At 44.8% G+C, this 16,848-nt stretch overlaps 1 protein-coding gene and 1 non-coding gene across 2 annotated transcripts in view; one reads left to right on the forward strand and one right to left on the reverse strand.

Annotated features, from left to right (window-relative positions):
• The window catches only part of TMEM241 (transmembrane protein 241), a 110,239-nt gene that overhangs the window by 11,878 nt on the left and 81,513 nt on the right, over positions 1-16,848 (reverse strand). The gene's annotated exons all lie outside the window — the stretch shown is intronic.
• On the forward strand, positions 14,898-15,005 carry LOC123954773. The gene has a single exon (XR_006821146.1). It is a non-coding gene; the product is annotated as a U6 spliceosomal RNA (small nuclear RNA).

Consider the following 16,848-nt stretch of genomic DNA (forward strand, 5'->3'; position numbering starts at 1 on the left):
TGGGGCTTGAACTTACAACCCTGAGATCAGAGTCGCATGTTCTACTGACTGAACCAGCCAGGCACCCCTCCATATGGCTTCTTTTGGGGGAAAAAAAAATCCACCAAAAGCAGGGATTCAAACAGATATTTGCAAACCCGTGTTCATAGCCGCATTATTCACATTAGTCCAAATCTGGAAGCAACCCAAGTATCCATCAATGGATGAATGGAGAAGCAAAATGTGTTGCATACATAATTACTCAGCCTTTGCAAGGAAGGCAAATTGGACCCATGTTGCAACACGGATGGACCTGAAAGACATGACAGTGGGTGAAATAAACCAGATACAGAAAGACAAATAGTGTAGGATTCTACTTTCATCAGGTACCTAGAGTCATCACGTCCGTAGAGATGGAAAGTAGAATGGAAGTTGCCAGGGCTTGTGGGGAATTGGGAGTGGGGAGTCAGTGTGAACAGGGACAGAGCTTCAGCGTCAGATGATGAAAAAGTTCTGGTGACAAGTGTTAGTAAATGTGTAAACTTTTTTTTTTTTTAAGCCATTAAAATGGCTAAAATGTGCTCAAGAAATTGACTTCGAGTTCCTCTTGGAACTTGCCCTTCAAGAGACTTCAGTAGCAGCCCTGACTAGCGACTGTTGTTCTTGCTTTCAGAAAGCATGTTTAAAAATACAAATTTTTCCCCCAGAAGAAAGAGTCCTGCGGTCTGAGGAATGTCTCCGTCGCACACACAGATCTGAACAACAAACACCAGGACCAGCCTTGGGCTGAGGGAGGCCAGCAACAGCAGAGCTCGGTACGTGGTGCCGGGCAGCGGGCCTTTGAACTTCCTGGCTTTGTCAGCGGATGTCACAACCTCTGTGTTATTGAAGCAGATTTTGGTATTTAAAGCAGATCAGGCTTGTTTTTTAAACATTCATTCCGATCCTAAGACACATTTTCTGTTTGTCTGAGGGAAAGAAAAAGGGGAGTGGTGGGTGGTGGGAACTGGACAGTCGTGCATTGGCGGGGGGCAGGGGGGACGGTTGGAGAGCTGGGCTTGTTGTTTGTTACTGCTTTGTTGTTACTGTTGAGACACAGACGCCTGAAGAAGAAAGGGACCGACAACAGCACAGAGAAAAGACCCTGCCCTGCGCTATCTCAGCGACAGCCCATGTCCCTCACTTAAACGTGCTGTAGTGTCTCTAACGCGGTTTTACACCATCACATTTGCTCAGCAAAGTCCCTCTGCCTGGAACTTCATACAAGTGGCCTCCCCCTACCATTCCTGCTCACTTTGTGAAAATCCATTTCTAGAAAACTTGCACAGCTTTAAAATATATTTAATTATTTATTTTAGAGAGAGGGAGAGCGTGCGCAAATGTGAGGGGGACAGGGTTCGAGGGAGAGGGAGAGAGAATCCTCAGGCAGACTCCTGCTGAGCACGGAGCTGGCACCGGGCTCGATCCCAGGACCCCGAGATCCTGATCTGAGATCAAGAGTCGGACGCTTAACTGACTGAGCCGCCCAGGCGCTCCTAGAAAACTTGGATGAACCTGAGCCCGCCACCCCAGCCACACATCTGGGTGGATCAGACATCTCTTCCAGAGGCAGTGCCAAACTACGGAAATGTGTGATCTCCCCAAGCAGGACGTGTGTCGTCCCTCTTTGTATGTTCAGGATCTACCAACAGGGACCTACATGCAGTCAGTGGCTGATACGCTTTCTAGAACCACACTAGTCATTGGAGCTGGCAAGTCACAATCTTGTTTCTTCTTAAACCCCTTTTCATACGTTAGGGGCCGTTGGAAGCCAGACTGGAGAACAACTGAGATCTTCTCTGCTCATCTCCTCCTTCCCTCCGCAGGGAGGATTCACGATTGGCTCACTCCGCGTTTTGAGTTTCAAGTCCAAAAATGTTTCAAGTCCAAAATGTCAGGAAAGATTCTGATTATCTCCTGGACCAACTGACCATGATGGGAGGGGCAGGAGAGAGGGCGGAGGGGGCAGTGGCCAGAGTAATGGAAGAATGTGGACATTCATCCTTGAACTTCATGGTTGGAATGAAGGAAGAGGCACATTTTCCTGGAGGAAGGAGGGAATGTGCTGGGCAGACAGAACAGATGTCTTGCACGCCCCTGCCATCAACACCACCTGGGAGCCTGCAGAATATCGGGCCCCACCCCAGACCTATGGAACAACACTACATTTGAACAGACAGCCAGGTGATTGCTTTCATATTCACATGTGAGGAGCTCTGCTCTACCCCCTCCAACACCAGCACTGTCTCAAGAACAGTTCTTGAGACTGTTCTGTCCAGCTGATATGGGAGGGCTTGGCGGGCCCCATCCCCAAGGAAGGGCAGGCTGCAACTCCTTCCCGGGCCACAGAACAGGAGGCATATGTCAGAGTGCCTTGGAGTCTGTCTGTGTTGTAGACTCACCTACGGACGTTACTAATGGGCCTTTTCAGGGTAAAGAGTAAAACAATAAAAAGTTATACACCGAGAGCAGATTATCTCTTTTTCACCCAGGACCCGAGGAACTATTCCAAGTCCACCAGACACAAACCACAGCTAACGCTGAGAACTCTATTTGGCAATTTAAAAACATTCCATTTAACCCTTACCATCAATCCTCTGATTTCTTATCATGATCAGTGTAATTATTAGTGACAGACAACTCCAGCTAAATTCTGGGCATGGCTATTCATAGTTTGGTATGTCCTCGTTCAAGGACACAGTGAGTTCTCACTCTGGCAGGTATCAGGAGACCAACATTTCCCCCTAAGCACCATGGGACAGAGAACATGGATGAGGGACAATAGGAGATGAAGGGTATGTGAAGTAAGGATAAATTTTAAACCTAGAAAACCTCTGGTGACTTTGAACAAACTCCTACATTTTACAGAGGAAGAGTGGAGTTAGGAAAGATGCGACATGACCATCTAGTTCGGCGAAGGGAAGGGAAGAAAGTGACCACAATTTAAAGAGGACCAAAAATGTGCCAGACATCCACTCTGTAGTGTTACATGTATGAGCTCATGTGTTCCCCCAACATCCCTGCACAGGAGGGTGCTTGGTCCCATTTTACAGGTGAAAAAACTGAAGCTCCTAGAGGTTACGTTGCTCAAAGCACAGAGTCACAAAAGGGAAGAGCTGGGACTAACACCCTGGTCTGCCGCCTGTGCCGACTCTCACAGTCCACCCCAGTGGTAGCTAGTCCTCCGCGGTAGTTCTGCTGAACCCTGGGCGTGAACCTGACTCAGCAGCTCTCAACACCCCCAGCTACACACCAGAGTCTCCTCCCAAAACACCCAAAAGACAAAAACTAAAGTCCTGCCCAGTATCAATCAGATTGGAATATCTTGGGCACCTGAGTGGCTCCATCCATTTAACATCTGCCTTTGGCTCAGGTGATGATCTCAGGGTCCTGGGATGGAGCCCCATGTTGGGCTCCCTGCTCAGCAGGGAGTCTGCTTCTCCCTCTCTCCCTCTACCACCTACCCGGCTCGTGCATGCTCTCTCTCTGAAATAAATAAACAAAATCTTAAAAAACAGATCCCCTTGGGGCGCCTGGGTGGCTCAGTGGGTTAAAACCTCTGCCTTCGGCTCACGTTATGATCCCAGAGTTCTGGGATCAAGCCCCGCATTGGGCTCTCTGCTCAGCAGGGAGCCTGCTTCCTCTTCTCTCTCTGCTTGCCTTTCTGCCTACTTGTGATCTCTGTCTGTCAAATAAATAAAATCTTTAAAAAAAAAAAAGATCCCCTAGAAATTTCACAGGAAGGTATGGTTGAATCCCTGGTCATTGACATATCATTAGGTTGAGTAAAAGTATCCACAAAACTGCCACCATTCACAGAACTGCTCTGTAACACTGATGAACAGGACAGAACCTGATAACCAAGACATCATCACCCCATCACCATTATCACCATCATCACTGTAACGATCATTTATTGCACCGTTTTACATTCCCACCAGCAGAGTGTGGGGATTCCCATTTCTTTGCAAGCTTGATCTTTTTGGGGTGGGGGGAGAGGGCAGCAGTAGCCAACCTTTATTTCATTTTTTAAAAGATTATTTATTTGAGAGAGAGAGCATGTGTGCGTGTGAGCGAGTGAACGAGTGGGCAGAGGGCAGGGGCAGAGGGAGAGAGAGAGAGAATCTCAAGGAGACTCCATGCTGAGTGAGGAGCCTGACATGAGGCTTGATCCCACAACCCATGAGATCATGACTTGAGCTGAAATCATGAGTCCAATCACATGCTTGATCTGATTTGTCTTTTTTTTTTTTTGAATAGCCATCCTAGTGGGTTGAAGTGGTGGTATCTCCTTGTGGTTTTATTTGCATTTCCCTGGGGGCTATTCAGTATCTTTCCATGGGGGTTATTCTGTATCTTCTCTGAAGAACTGTCTATTGGGATCTTCTGCCCCCTTTTAAATTGAGAGCTCTGTCTTTTTACTATTGATTTTTAAGAGTTCTTTCTATATTGTAGATACAAGCCCCTTATCAGATATGTAATTTACCATGGGTTGTTTTTTCATTTTCTTTTTTTTATGATTTTATTTATTTATTTCACAGAAGAGATCAGAAGTAGGCAGAGAGGCAGGCAGAGAGAGAGAAGGAAGCAGGCTCCCCGCTGAGCAGAGAGCCTGATGCGGGGCTCGATCCCAGCACCCTGGGATCCTGACCTGAGCCGAAGGTAGAGGCTTTACCCCACTGAGCCACCCGGGCGCCCCTGTGGTTTCTTTCTTATAGACTCTTTTATTTATTTTACCTTCAAATATTTATATTTTACTTTAGAACATGGTCTATCCAAATTATGTACTACTTTCCTTGATTCATAATGAGTTTTAAATGTGATTTTATGGGGCACCTGGGTGTTTCAGTTGGTAAAGCATGCAACTCTTTTTTTTTTTTTTTAACATTTTATTTATTTATTTGAGAGAGGGAGGGAGGGAGAAGCAGATTCCCTGCTGAACAGAGACCCTGACTCGGGGCTCGACCCCAGAACCCTGAGATCAGGACCCAAGCAGAAGGCAGATGCTTAACTGTCTGAGCCACCCAGGTGTCCCAAGCTTGCCACTCTTGATCTCAGGGTCATTGAGTGCAGGCCCCATGCTAGGCACAGAGATTACTTAAAAACAAATAAATAAATGCAATTTTAGAAAAGTTTTGGAGATCAAATAAGCACATACATTTAGTAAGGGTCTAGAAAATTCCACACAGTAAATCCCCAAATACACTCAGTAATTTTGAACAGGTTGGTGATCAGTTTTTTAACAGGAATAGAGGAGCAGGACTACTGAGATGACCTCGTCTCTCCCGTAAATTTTGGCACTTAAAAGATGTTATTCCATTGTCTGTTGGCATTCCTAGTATCAGGGGAAATGTCACTGATTTTAAGGTAACGTCTTTTTTCTCTGGTTGATTATAAGATTTTCCCTTCACCTCAGGTTTTCAACAGTTTGACTAGGATATGCCTAAGTATGGTTTTCCTTGTATTTTTTGTTTGGGGTTGGGTGAGCTTCTTGAGGCTGTGATTGATATCTTTCAGCAGTTATGGAAACTTCTCAGCCATTACCCCTTCAAATACTGTGTCTGCTCAATCTCTCTCTTCTAGAGCTCCAGTGACACATACTTTGGATTTTTTGACAATTTCCGTGTCTCTCATGCTTTCTTCTGTTCTCTCCATTTTTTTAAAAAAGATTTTATTTATTTATTTGACACAGAGAGAGATCACAAGTAGGAAGAGCAGCAAGCAAAGAGGGGGGGGGGGGAAGCAGGCAGACAGCCTGATGCAGGACTCCATCCCAAATCCCTGAAATAATGACTTGAGCCCAAGGCAGAGGCTTAACCCAATGGGCCACCCAGGCACCCTGTTCTCTCCTTTCTTTCCCTCCCTTTATGCCTCACTAATCCTGCTACACTGTGTCCTGTCTGCTCTTCTTGGACCAGCCAGATCGTTAGCCCCCACCCAAAATCAGCAAGTTCTGCCCACCCCCAACCACCTTGAAGAGAAGACCTTATGTTACTCAGTATACCTAGGAAGGGTCCTTCCTTCTCTGGAAATTATTTATGTGGTTCTTATTGCTTTCACCAGTCTCTGATTTGTTTTTCTTTTTTCTTTTCCTTGCTCTTTCTTTTACTTTCTTTCCTTTTTTTTTTTTTTTTAAAGTAGGCTCCACAACCGGCATGGAACCCAACACAGGACTTAAACTCATGACCCTGAGATCAAGACCTGAGTTGAGATCAAGAGTCAGACGCTTAACTGACTAAGCCACCTAGGCACCCTTCCGATTTCTTTAAAAATACAGTTTTTGCAATTTATTTGCTTTTCCCCCTAGTTGTTTCGTTGAATGTTGGCCTGTCACAACATACAACACCGAACTCTGAAGTAAAATGTTTCCATTTATTATATAATTACAGATTATTATATAGATTATAAAACTGAGATCCAGAGAAAGGTTAAGCTACTGTTTTCAAGCCAGGTTTGGCTAACCACTGTTTCCCCAGAACCTCCTTAGATGTCATGGTAAGGCAAGGTGGGGGGCTTTACTTCATTTGTTCTGAACATCTTCCCGATCAGTGCCAATCTTATGAACGCAACATCATAATTTTAATTACCTTTTTTCTTTTATCATAGTCTAGGAATATGTATATTATATATATGTAATATATATCATGTTATATAATAATATATTTTTTATAAATATATAAAAATATATTTAATATATGTATATATATAAATATTTTACCAGCCTGGGGCAACAGGACTTTCTCAAAGATATAATCTCTTTCTCTTTCTCTCAGACAGTTTCAGGTATGATGCAGCTGATGGGGATTAATTAAGGCAGCTGGTGGTGAGAGCAACATTCAGGTTCTTCCTCATGATTCCCTCTGCCCATGGGAGAGGAAACTCATCTGCCTCCTGGCCTTCCACTCTCATCCAAGTTCACTCTGATGGAAAGGCTTCCTCATCTTGCTGTACGTTTACCAAGGCTCATTATACTAGTTAATGGGATTCTAGTGCTTTTCACACACAAAACCTAGACTCTAAATGGCTTCTCTCTTCCCCTGAATCCACGTAGTAAAGTTCCCTGGAGTCTCTGTCTCCACCTGTTGGGTGTGGAATGGAGGATGGGGAGGAAGCCATGATTCCTAGCAGGAGCAGAAAGCCTTAAGTCTCTAAACATTTTTTTTTAATATTTTATTTATCTGACAGACAGAGATCACAAGTAGGCGGAGAGGCAGGCAGAGAGAGAGGAGGAAGCAGGCTCCCTGCGGGGCTCAATCCCAGCACCCTGGGATCACGACCCGAGCCGAAGGCAGAGGTTTTAACCCACTGAGCCACCCAGGCGCCCCAAGTCTCTAAACATTTTTGACATTTCAACTCTCTTGACATTTTCAGCTCAACTTTGTTTCCCACGTGCCTACTATTGCTTGTCCCTGTATTCTCTGAGTCTACACCCAAGAAGGGAAGCGGAGTGGGTAGTAGGGTTTAAGTATCAAAACTCTGAACCTTCCAACACATGCTGTATACTGAAAAGACCTGTGTGTCTTGTCACACTGTCTAACATTGGTCCTTTGCTTGTAACTTCAAAAACCTGTGGCCCTTTGGACATTTTTTTCTCTTGGACTTGCAACTTCCTGGCACAGTCGTACAGGTGTTAGCTTCTGGGTGGCTGGGTGTCAGACTTCTCAGTGTTCACGTTTCTCCAGCAGCCATATTGACATGGACACTGATACGGTGTTTCCCTCTACCTCTGGAGGACTTCTTCCTTTTCTCTCTCTCTGTGGGCATTCCACTTCAGCTCATCCTAAAATACCCGATCTGTCTGATTTTCTATCATATACTATGTTTTTTAAGGAAAGAGGCTATAAATATGCCAAGTACTGCTTCTTTGCCAAGCAGTATAAAGAGCAAAATACTGTTGTCATCCTTAGAACATCCAGTTGTTGAGATAAACAGGGAATTTGGGATTACCCTACCTTTCTCTCAAACTCCATTCAAAGACCGCCTGCTGTGAAGCCAATAGAGTCTTCATTCTGGTACTTTTTCTCAACTTTCTCCATTCCATTGTATTCAGTAAATGTCCTCATCTACTGACAGGCTTACTTTTAAAAATGATTGGTTTCTGCCAAAGTGATTTTTAAAATTTTGTCCTGCTGCCTGAAAGTTCTATCAGTCTCCCAAGCTAAACAGGGCTCTGTGCTTCTGGAAAGGAAGGGCATGCGGCTAAGGTGTTTAATCTTCTGAGTTGTTTTGATTCACTCAAAGGATAGATCTAATCTCTGCGGTTTATTTTTAGAAATGAAATAAATTTCAGCTCAAAGGAGCTTTTAAATAAAAGCACCATAATGATATTTACTCCAAGGCCTGAAGAATTTTTTTCATCTCCTTTTTTTCTTTTTTAACTTTTAAAAAGACCTTTAATGCACTGGTGTCTTAACAAATTCCCATATTTGAGCATTGTCTCTAGGTCTAAGCTTTTTTCAGAAGAAAAACAAAGAAACGCATCCATAATATTTTAAGGTCTCCCACCCAAATTTTCTAAGAAACCTGGGTACTTATTTATTTCAAAGGAGTCAATCCTGCTTCCAAATGAAGAAAGAAAAAGAACTGGATGTCTACCATGTCCACTTGCCATTGTTTTGCTGTTACCACTTAATCGACTGAGTTTTTATTCATGGCTGTCCCCTTCACTGGTTAGGCAGAGTAACACACTCATGACTTATTAATTTATGACTGTGTTTAGCTTACATGCCTGAGCCTAGTCATTTCATCTCCTTTCAATAGAGGTTCAATTCATGCCATTGTTATCCTGAGTAATAATGGAGGGGAAAGAACATTTGCCAAAAGATATACATCCAGACCTCCTTGCAGTGTTTAAGGAAACATAGTACTCATTTGGTAAAAACCCTTTTGCTGCTTTAAACCTGCCTCTTTCCTTAATCCCAACAATTTCTGGAGAAAGAACAGCTGGGAGAAGTGAGGCCATGACGTCACGGGCTGTGCCTTCTCCAGGTCTGGTCACAGTGGGTTCTGCACCATCTGGGGGTGAGAACTCCTGAGCAAGCTTGCAAGAGCTTCACCCCGACTGCGACCGCTCAACTCTGCTTGAGGGATTTAACACAAACCACGAAGGCTTTCAGCTCTTGCTCTACAGTTCGGTGTACTCTGCAAAATGTCAGTGAGCTCTTCTGCTGTGGACACCCCCGTGCCCCTCCCACCCCCCACCCCCGCCCCCAGTTCATATGTTGAAGCCCTAATGCCCAATGGGATGGTATATGGAGATGGCACTTTTGGAAGGCAACTGGGGTTAGATGGGGTCATGGGAGGGGGGATTCCTCACGATGGGCTTAGTGACCTTGTAAGAAGAGACCAAAGAGCTCGCTCACTTGCTCGCTCGCTCTCTCTCTCTCTCTCTGCCATGTGAACAGCTAGAAGGCAGCCATCTGCCACCCAAGGAGAGAGCTCCCACCAGACACCAGCCCTGCCGGCAGCTTCCCCACGGACTTGCAGCCTCCAGAACTGAGAGGAATAAATGTCTGTTGCTCCAGCCGTCCAGTCTGTGGTATTTTGTAATGGCAGCACAAGCTAAGACATTATTCCTTGCTCTTTTGGAGAGTTTTTAAAAAGTGAAAGTTTAAAAAAACAATGACTAACTGTTTCAGAAGAAGCTTTTACCGAATTAGAAGTGAAAAAGGAAAAAGGGCTTTGAGCTATGGCTAGAATGAAGCAGAGGCCAAGTGATGCGCACCTCACACCTCAGCAGGCACCAGAGAGGAGAACACGACAGGCCAGCGCCTGCCCTCACGGCGCCCTGTGCGGGCTCACTGCTTCTAGGGGCCACCAAGCAAGCGTTTCCATGGAAAGTGTTAAGTGCTGAGGTTATGGGTATACTCTGGTTATTACGAGAATAAGCTCTCCATCGAGATGATGCCCATGTTAATCTTGAACAAATAAGAATTACCCAGTGAGGAAGCTGGGGAAGGGATTTCTGCATACAAGGAACAATACCAACAAGTCAGCAAAGTCGAAGCCACTGGGTCTCAACTGGGGAGCACCACATGCGAGGTAGGTAGCAGCCACTGTTAAAGCTGAGAGAAAACTGGGAGATGGAAAACAGAACAATAGCTGGGAACCCCTTTTTCCTAGCAAGACACTGAGAAAAGTCCCATAAGGATTCTATTCCTTAAGGACGGTGGGCAGCGGGTTCCAAGATAACTGGGCACACAGTGTGATCAGACGCCAGATGTGGGCCTGCCCTCGGATTCACAAGAGCCCAGGCCAATCTCGTGAGCGTCCACTCTCATGCCCGTGTCTGTGGGAGAGCCGGGCCAGCAGTGTCCTGGGGGTCCTGGGGGTTCCAGACTCCCTGACGGACCTCAGGCGGGCCAGTTCCCCTCTCTGGATTTGAGCTTTCCCTTCCATAAGAAACAAAGAAATCATCTACAAAGTATTTCTCAGGGATAAAATTTTAGTCTCTCACTTAAAAAACTTTTTTAAAGGGGATGGGAGATTTTATTCATTCCCTGACTTATTCCAGTGAGAATTTTCAAGAAGCTTAAAAAGACAGTGGTTACAGACAAAACATAGGGATTACAAAGAGATGAGAGGAAGTGTACACGTGTGTATCTGCCTTCGTTTCTCTCGGGTACTTGCCCGGAGTGGGACCTCATTTAGCTGTAGTGTTTTCTAAGCCAGAAATGCTATTCTTTGCCCTCGCCAACACTCGGTATTGTCAGTCTCTACAATTATGGCAGCTCTGGTGCGTGTGTGGTTCCACATCAGATTTGATACAACTTCTGTCTCAATGCCCCATTCCCTTACCGCTAACCTAGTCCAGGCTGAAAGCCGCTGTTTCCCTCTTGAACACCCAGTCAATTTCATGCCATGGCTGATAACTTTCTTTCTTTCTTTCTTTTTATTTCATGCCATGGCTAATATCTTTCTTTCTTTTTCTTTCTCTTTTCCTTTCTTTTTTTCTTTCTTCTTTATAGTTTTTAATCAACACCTGTGTAGAACTTCCATGGTAACTTAGATTCTCTGAATTCTTTGAAAAATTGAAAAAAGCACTTTGAAACCTAGGGTGTCACTTGGATCTGGTCGTTTTCGATCTCTCTTGACACCAGAACAGCAAAATGGAACACAGTGGAAGCGAAGGCTCTCAACCCCTATCAGCAGCTCTGGAATTGCAGCTAAACCCAAAATGCAAACAACACATCCAACATTTCTCCACCTGCGAAGGAAAAGCTCATTCTTTTCAAGTAATACTACACAAGCCAACGTAAAATACTCAACACACATTATTTCATACAATCCCTGCAACATCTACATGATTCCCATTTTACAGAGAAGAAAACTGATACCGACGGAGGTGAAATAATCTTCCCAAGGTGACGCTGCTGGAGGGGAATTCTGACCCGCAGCTGGGCTACCTGTCTGTCCTCTCTGCTGTCTCCTCACTCTACAAACCTCCGCTGCATGGAACATGTTCCAACAGAGCAACTTGAAAAACATTGTCAGGAAAAACAAAAACCCCCTAAGAAGCATGAGTATGGAAACCGAGGTAGGCCTTATATAATCCATAGAGCGAACAGTCAACAGCCTGAGTACAAGTTGAAGAAAAGAAGAATAACCATTACTGACCTCACAGAAGATATACCAGGACTTACGGAGATCTGGGTGGCTCACGTAGCTCAACTCCAATGCCGGGTGGGGGGCAGGAAATACTTCCACAAAGAAGTATTTACTGATCACAGACTATGGCCTCAGTTGTGGGGGATATGAGAAGACACCTAGTTCCACAGTTCCCTGGAGTGAGCTCCTTTTCTAATTTCTCGAGCATTATAGCCATCCATGAAAGATAAAACCGAAGGGCGTCTGGGTGGCTCAGTCAGTGAGGCATCTGCCTTCGGCTTGGGTCATGATCTCAGGGTCCTGGGATTGAGCCCCACATCAGGCTCCCTGCTCAGTGGGGAGTCTGCTTCTCCCTCTCCCACTCCCCCTGCTCGTGCTCTGGCTCTCTCTCTCTCTCTCTCTCAAATAAATAAAATCTTAAAAAAAAAAAAAAGACAGAACCAATAAAGCCTACTCGAATGAAAGGTGACACAGAATAACTGCCAACCCTCTCCCTCCCAAATCCTAACCTTTTAAGGGTGTACAGAGCGACGAGGCTCTGAATGTCCCAAACACTTGGCAACTTGGGACAGAAGCGTCAATGATGCTCACAGGACGACTTTTAAGGTGAGGGTTTGTAAGAACGCAGGGCCCAACGTCATGAGAACACTCTTACTCTCACCTGAAGAAAAACATTTGTTTTCCTAGGTGAAAATCCCTTGCGGGGGAGAAAGGGCAGTGCAGGGATAACAACCGGTGATTGGATCCTTGCAACCAAAGTGCTCTAACTCCAAGAAGACAAATGGAACAAAGTGTGAAAAAAAGAGAAAAATTGTGTTTCTTATTTTGAGGGGATGGGGTAATCACCATACCGAAGATGAACTAGAGATCTGAAAACAGTGGCCTCGAATTTCATTTTCACTAAAAAAGGTAAGAGGCACTTTCCCAGTGACCAAATCCTTTGCAGTTCAACACCTGCGTTTGGGAACACATCGAACCTTGAGCATTACTCAGGCCTGTTTATGGGGAGCTGGGCACTCCAGCAGGTGTTGGGACTATAACCTCGAGTAAGATGTCCCTGCCTCCCCTGGGCTCAAAGGCTGACACCCAGGTGGCTGGCTGGCAACCTGATCCTTGCTCGTATTTTTCTTCTCCTTACATGGAGATGAGAGAAAGTGGAGGGTATCTTATTTATCAACTCCTGACCAATCACCTACCACGTTCTGGGCCAAACATGGTGCGTGCCTGGAAAATTGTGCAGGAAACACACAAAGCCCCACCAAGAGAATAATGAATGGCCCGAGGTGAGGCAGGAAAGAAACAAGATAGAACTTCCCTTGGAGACAGGGGTGGCTGGGAGCTGCACCGGGAGCCTGCCCCCAAGCCCCCAGAAGTCACATGACGAGAGGACAGACATGAGGTGTCACCAGGGAGATCCTGTTCCCCTCACCACCTCCCCCCATCAACACCCCTCAGAGAGGTGCAGAAACGAAAAAATGAACACACACGGTCTAACGCTCGTTGTGTTTATAAGGTACCAGGCGATTTCTTTGTTGACTGAAAAAAACCGTCCCTTGCCGTGTATTTCACTGACTGGCTGGCTCTTCTAGAGTCATAGAAACACACACAACTTGCTTGTACTTAGCTGCCTGGCCTGGCCATACAGTCAGACACACTTGCTTGTGTGTAAGCAAAACATCACTAAATGTCTTTCACATCCACAGCTCACTCCTTTCCATCATGAGTCAAAACTCAGCGTCCCCATAATGAACGTCTGCTCCTTGGGATTTCCCAAGATTGGTTTCATTTGATCAGCTCTGACTATGGCCGCTCATGCTCCCTCGGCACAAACCACTCACTTCTGCCTCCTCTGGTTTGCTCTGGGCAAGGACCGGGTCTGGGGAGCTCTTTGTGGACCACCCTGGGCTTGGCCACACCTTGTGGAACCTGGTTTTAGTGATACAGAGAGAGGGTCTCTGGAGGGAAACAACAAAGACATATGTGCACCACAAGAGTGTTACTGGGGGCGATGGGAGGTACTTGAGAGATACCTGCAGATTTCCACCATTCTCTATGTCTGATGGGGGTGCACAGACCTGCAAAGATGTGTACAAGATCAGCATACCGAGGCATTCGCTTGGCACTCATTTTCGCGTTTACTATCTTACAGTGAACTAAGCACACATCAGTGTATCCTCCGACAGGCGCCTTGTCAATGTCCCCAGCTAACTGGCCTTTGTGTTGCAAAAATCACTTTAATTTTAGTTATTTTAAATGACATATAAGCCTTGGAGCCAGGAAATTTATAGAAATTCAGGGTATTTCCTTAGTAAATGAACTGTGGCAAATTCATTCAGGTCAAAAGTTGTGAAAGCCAGCATTGTTATCATATTTTTGCAGCGGAGAACATTGTGGTGGTCAATGGCACTAAAAATAGCCCAGAAAAGAATTAGGAGTGCTTAATTGGAAACAAGAAAAGAACAAACTTATCCAAAATAGCAAAATATCCGTTAGCATCACTCCCTCCCCTATGAATTATTTTGACAATGGGAAATGGAATTTAATTTTTTTTCTTTAATCCACAACTGTATTTCCCCTCCCATGTGCCCTCTGGGAAAACCTTATTCATAAACGAAGAATTCCCAGATAACTAACTTCTTCGCTGACTGTTTCCATACAGCTCAACAATAACAAGGCAGCTCCCGAACTTGCCACTTCAAGTTCCTGTCACTGCGACAGTGATGTCATGGAAAGACATCCACAAGCTGTTTTTGTTGCCCGGCTAGAGACTGTAAAGGAAATCAGGCGCTGCCCTTAGGTTTTAATTTTCCATGAGAAGTTATTCTCATTGCCATAACGGCTTAAACTGTGGAAAAGAAAAAGGATTTAATTAGGTCATAGCCGTAATTAGACTTTTGAGCACACTCTTTCCACATAAAAGTCACTTTAGAGCAGAGCTGCATTGGGTTTAATCATTTATTTTCATCGGACCATTCCTGAGGTGCTACGGTGCTGAATAACCACCGAAGAAGGAGGACACAAGGAATACCAACAGCCAACAGAAAGCGACCCCTCTGTGTGAGCTTTCCAAGGTTATGGGAAGACGGAGAGTCTTAGGCTGAGAAGAGGGAAGAAATTCCAATGGTGAACTGAGGGGGTCATGGGGGAGCCTCCTCTCTCCCCGATTCCCTTTCCCCAAGCACAAGTGGGAGAAGACAGTGATGGGCTCTCCACGCCCAACAGACAGTGAGGATGACAAGAATGATGAGGATCATAAAGACAAGGAAGTAACTGTGCCTACTTTGGCAGCATATACACTAAAATTAGAACAATACTGAGAAAATTAGCATGTCCCCCCCCACAAGGATGTCATGCAAATTCATGAGGCACTCCTTACTTGGCTGTAACTATGTGAGGTGGTAGATGTTAACTGAACTTAATACAGTGATCGTTTCACAATATATACAAATATCAAATCATTATGCAGTGAGCCTTAAGCTAATTCAATGTTATATGTCAATTATATCTCAATAAAACTGGGGTGGGGGGAGTAACAGTAGCAACAGAGTAGGAAGGAGAAGGAGGAAGAGAATTAACATCCTGTTCAGCACAGGTGACCTAGTGAGAGCAAAACATGATGGGCACAGTAACTCGACTCCCAGGACTTTCTCATAGTCTGTTCTGTGTGTGTGTGTGTGTGTGTGTGTGTGTGTGTATGTGTATACACATGCATACCGGACATAGAACCTAAGAAGTCTTGATTCCTGAACCTGAAAGATGTATTCACTTGTTACCTCCTCAGAAGTTCAAGACAGGATTCAGAGTAAGCCTTGAAACTTCTGTACAAACACATCTAAAAAATTTAAGTGAAGAGTAAAAAAAATTATGTTATTTAGAAGATATAAAATTGGGCGCCTGGGTGGCTCAGTGGTTTAAGCCGCTGCCTTCGGCTCAGGTCATGATCTCAGGGTCCTGGGATTGAGTCCCACATCAGGCTCTCTGCTCGGCAGGGAGCCTGCTTCCCTCTCACTCTCTCTGCCTGCCTCTTTGCCTACTTATGATCTCTCTCTGTCAAATAAATACATAAAATCTTTAAAAAAAAATTCTCCTTTAAAAAAAAAAAAGAAGATATAAAATTTTCATGATTTCACTTTAAAAGACACTAAGGTGCTCCTTCTTCTTTAAAAAAAAAAAAAAAAAAAAAAAACCAGAAACAGCAAGAGTTTCATCAACAGTCTTAGAGATGTTTTAAAATTCTAAACATTGAACCCTAACAGTATCTGTTGACAACGCTTTTGCAAATTCATCCTCTATGTAAAACGGGCTTAATTTTATCTATTAAACTGACATAGCCAAGACTCCTTGGTTCAATATCTTGATCAAGAGAAATGTCGACATGTCATCGAAAAAAGAAAGATATTAGGCCATGCTCCTAAGATCTGGCAAAACAGCCAGAAAGATAGGCAGACAAGGGGCACGTGGGTGGCTCTGCTGGTTAAGTGTCTGCCTTCGCTTGGGTCATGATCTCAGGGTCCTAGGATCCAGTCCCGCATCAGGCTCTCTGCTCAGGGGCAAGTCTGCTGCCCCTTCTCCCTCTGCTGTTCCCTCTGCTTGTGCTCTCTCACTAATACTCTCTCAAATAAATAAATAAAATCTTAAAAAAAAAAAAAGATAGGCAGTCAGAAGTCAGAAAACTTCTTACCCACTTAAAGAGACCTTCGCAAGGCTAAATCAACTGAGGCGGAAACTTACCAGCAGAATCTTCTCACCTCTTTTAAGAGCAACTCCGATGTGGAAAACACAGTTCAGGATGGTGGTCGTGTTATTACACAAGGAGGTGTTGTTTCAGAGACAGCTGTGAAGGCTCCCTGGCAATCCCACTGTATAATTAAGGCGCCATCAGCCAACAGCCAGCAGGGTGGTCTCCATGGAAACCAACAAACACACATTTTCGCAGGCCTAGCAACTGTTCTGAATCAATGACTCTTTATATAGGTTTAAAAACATTGTGAATGGTGCATCAATTGCTTCTTTTGTTAGACAATGTCTGATTAAACATGTGTGAGAGACCCTGTTGTCCTGCCTGCTGAATCCCCAGTAGCGTCTACCGTGGGCTGCCCACAGCTAAATTCACTTACCTAGAACTGCGGAATACAAACGACAGACTCAGACTCCAGAAATCACTGGTTAAGTTGGGGGAAGAATTAAACTAGTAGTTGACAGTGCCAGGGAGGACCTGCCCAT

The sequence above is a fragment of the Meles meles genome, chromosome 12 (genome assembly GCF_922984935.1).
Source record: "Meles meles chromosome 12, mMelMel3.1 paternal haplotype, whole genome shotgun sequence".
In the NCBI taxonomy this organism is placed as follows: Eukaryota; Metazoa; Chordata; class Mammalia; order Carnivora; family Mustelidae; genus Meles; species Meles meles.